Source organism: Magnolia sinica, chromosome 3 (assembly GCF_029962835.1).
Source record: "Magnolia sinica isolate HGM2019 chromosome 3, MsV1, whole genome shotgun sequence".
Classification (NCBI taxonomy): domain Eukaryota; kingdom Viridiplantae; phylum Streptophyta; class Magnoliopsida; order Magnoliales; family Magnoliaceae; genus Magnolia; species Magnolia sinica.
In genome coordinates this window covers 18,814,365-18,818,387 of record NC_080575.1, presented here as the reverse complement: position 1 = coordinate 18,818,387, position 4,023 = coordinate 18,814,365, and the positions used below count along the sequence as shown (strand labels likewise).

General features: G+C 38.5%; 1 non-coding gene across 1 annotated transcript; it reads right to left on the bottom strand.

The window, feature by feature from the left end:
* Window positions 1-3,323: 3,323 nt before the first annotated feature.
* On the bottom strand, window positions 3,324-3,429 carry LOC131241862 (small nucleolar RNA R71). The gene has a single exon (XR_009169428.1). It is a non-coding gene; the product is annotated as a small nucleolar RNA R71 (small nucleolar RNA).
* Between the last annotated feature and the right edge of the window lie 594 nt (window positions 3,430-4,023).

Genomic DNA, 4,023 nt, shown 5'->3' with positions numbered 1-4,023 from the left:
ATCATTATGAAATTTATTTTTCCTCTTCATCCAGGTCTTTGTGACCTTATGAATGAACTTAGACGGGGAGGATTTCTCACAAACATCACAGTGGGTCCCGACTTACACGGGGGAGGATTTCTAATGGTTGACGCTCATTCAACACTGTTTCCTGAAATGTGGTGCACTCAAGATTTAGATATATCTCATTTTTTGTCTCATACCATAAAATGATCTGGAAAAATATATGGACGGCATGGATGAAAAGCATACATCATGGTGGGGTCCACAGACCACCGACGATTTGCCATTGGCGGGTGGCAGGCGGAGTAGCCAATCCGTTTCTGTGAAAAGGAGGGGTATTTTCATCTTGGAATTTGTCGTCCATACGAGGAGGTCTAAGTGCGTATGTTAAGTTTATATTGCTTCAAGAATATCCAATGGATAAAAGGTGGGGTCCACAGTCGTAAATTTCTCAATTATGAAAGGGAAATTGACCGTATTAGACTCAATGTATGGTCAAATTCCCTAAAGAGATTCAACCGTTCAAATATTTCTAGGGTGGCTTTGTGACAAGCTTTCAAAAATTATTTGGACCAAAATGCCCTTCGTCCTCTATTCAATAGTTGTACAATTTTTCAGTGAAAATTACTTGGACCAAAATGACCATTCAAATTCTCTCAGACCAAAATGACCATTCAAACTCTCTCTCTCTCTCTCTCTCTCTCTCTCTGCTAGTTGCTCGAACCCGGATCAGCATCCACCCGACTTGTCTCAGCCCGGCTCAGCATCTGCACTTGGCCACTTGCCCAACTCTCTTACACTCACTCTCTCTCTTAGCACCCACAAAGGTGACACCCAAACTCATCAATTATCATCTATTGATGATTTGATTTATCTATATATTTTTTTAATATTTGATTATTTGTTTGATTTGGGGTGGGTGGGTTGTGGGCTGGGTAGGGTGCGGTTGGTTGCTGGGCTTGGTTGGGTGTTGGGTTGGGTCTGGTTGAGCATTTAGTTAGGTTAAGTTGGGTGCTAGGTTGGGTTGGGTCCTGGGTTGGGTTGAGTTGAGCGTTGAGTCGGGCGAGCTCCAATGTTAAGCTCGATGGCGAGCTCGAGCTTGAGTAGATGTTAAGTGTCAAATATTGCATATTTTTACCTATTTATATCTTGGTTTTATGAACATGATATGGCTTAATGGTGTAGTTTATACATGTTTGTGTTGCAAGGTAAATATGAGAGCTTGGATTGAAAAGAATATTAAAAGCATGGATTAAATGCTCCCAAGGAAAAAGATGGATCTTAGGAGAGAAAGAATAAAGAATTCACACACCAAAGATCCAAGGAAACCATGTACAAAGGATGAAGAAAGGATTTAAAAGAATGTAGAATCCACAACAGAAAACAAGACATTTCATTTCGACCCGATCCAACTTCGGTCTGACCGAAATCGCAGAAAACTGTCTAGTAAGAAATCAGGATAATTCGGTCTGACCTGAGCCAACTTCGGTTGGAGTCGGTCCGACCTAAATTTTACAGATTTTCTGCACAAGAATTTTCAGTAACAACTTTAGTCCGATTGAAGTCAACTTCAGTTCGACTGAAATCGCGCAGAATTGTCCAATGAGAAAGTGCGATTTTCAATCTTAATTCAGTTCAACCGAACCCAACTTCAGTCCGACCGATCCAAGGAATTGCGTAAGATGGGGCTTCACAACTATAAATAGGAGTCCCTAGGCCGTTCTTAGGCATCTTCTAGGGTTTAAGGAGTAGAGCAAAAGGGTGGAGAGCCGCCGCCAAGAGTTTTTTCTTCTTCTTCCTTAGTTGTTTTTATCCTTTCTTCAAGAGTTCTTAGTTCAATCATGTCTATGGTGGGCTAAACCTCTTAGTTATGACTAAGAGGTGAAGTTTATAGCGTGATTGGGATGTTTACTTTGCTTTGATTCATGTTTATGTTGAACTTCATTGATTTCTAGTTGATTTTAAGGAATATTTTTAGTTTTCAATGGTTTGTTATGACTCGAATTATCATGGATCTACAATAGTTTTAGATATTTTCTTTTCTTAATTGAGATTGTGGGATTGGTAAATCCTGTTGTTTGCCATCGTCTCCGGGGCATGGTTGGGTGATGGAATCCCTTTCAAATCCTCACAATTCTCCTCCTTTGAGATTGGATCAATGAGAAGTTCAGAGATTCGATCATCTCTTTCTCCAACTAGATAAGAGAGGACTCTGACTCCAGTTAGATCTCTTGAATCAAGCAAGGTGGCATCTCAATTGCTATAAGTGGATCCTTGACACCCTAGTTCCCACCTTTAAATTGATAGTTTAATCACAATATTCATAATTCCTTCCTTATTTCAGATAGTTTATATCTTTATCTAGTTTTAGTTCTAGTTACTTATAGAAATGTACAAGATTAGTCCCTATGAATTCGACCTTGGTCTCACCGAGATTCTTACTACATCGTGACCCTACACTTGGGGTTGTGAACAAGTTTTCGGCATCGTTGTCGAGGACTACGATTGTAGTTTTCTGAATTTAATTAGTTTTAGAATTAGGTTAAGATTATGATCAACTTTTTATTTTGTTACTAGGTTAGGAAGTTTACTAAACTTATTTTTAGAAACTTTGTTCTCTGTTTTGTAGGATCTTAACCTAGCAACTCTTATCTAGTAACTTTGTTCTAACTTTCTCTCTTTAATTACTTCTTATTTGTTGTAGTTTTCAATTATTAGATTTTAGGGTAGATTCTAAACTTAAAGGCTGAGAGTGTTTCATGCCCAAGTGGATTCGTGACAACACTTGACGTCTCTTAAGTGAAGGAGGATTGGTCGAAAGGTTGCTTATCCTTCACAGGATTAGACACCACCAGAAATCCTTAGAGTTAATAGAAGTGATGGCTGCTAATCAACCTACAAATCAACCTCAACCTCCAGTTGAGGAAGCCCATGATGAGAATGAGGTGCATCATGCACCCCCGCATCGTACTTTACGAGACTATTTACAACCGACAGGGGTGAGTACACCTTCATGTATGATTTTTCCAAAAAATACAGGAAATATGGATATCAAGCTAGGAGTGATCCATCTCCTTCCAAAGTTCTATGGACTTGAATTTGAAAATCCATATCTACACATGAAAGAGTTTGATGAGATTATAGCCACTTTATATTTTTCCAATGTGTCCGAGGACACGATCAGGCTGAAACTCTTTCCTTTCTCCTTAAAAGAAAAGGTTAATACGTGGTTGCATTTACTACGTCCACGATCAATTGACAGATGGAACGACATGACAAAGGAGTTTATAAAAAAATTCTTCCCATACCATAAAACAAACACCATCAGAAAGTTGTCATGAACTTCACCCAAAAGGAAGATGAAACATTTTTTTAATATTGGGAGCGGTTCAAGGATCTTATCAGTTCATGCCAACAACACGATTTTGAAACGTGACACATAACAAGTTTCTTCCATGAAGGATTGACATCTTCCATGCGCCAATTCATCGAGACAATGTGCAATGGGGAATTCATGAATAAAGATGTCGATAATATGTGGGATTACTTTAATAAACTCGCTGAAATCACACAATCATGGGACATCTCTCTATGACCTAGCACCACTTCTAAATCTATTCAATCAAAGGAGAAGGGCAGGATATATGTTTTGAAAGAAGAAGATGATTTAAATGCTAAAGTGGCCAGTCTCACAAGGAAACTTGAGGCCATGGAACTTAAGAAGGATAAGTCTAAGGAAGTTGTCTGCGGTATTTGTGCTTGTAATGTTCACACAATTGAAAATTGTCCAACAATACCTTCTTTTCAAGAAATACTAAATGAGCAATCGAATTTCGTGAAGAACTACCAAAGGCCTTTCAAAGGACTCATTTCAAACACATACAATTTAAGTTGGAGGAATCATTAAAACTTTAGTTAGAGGAATGGACATTGTTACTCCTCAAGGATTCCTTAACCAATTCTTAAATCAAGGGAAACCTTAGGAAGATCCGGTTTTAAAACACATTCAAAATCAAGAAC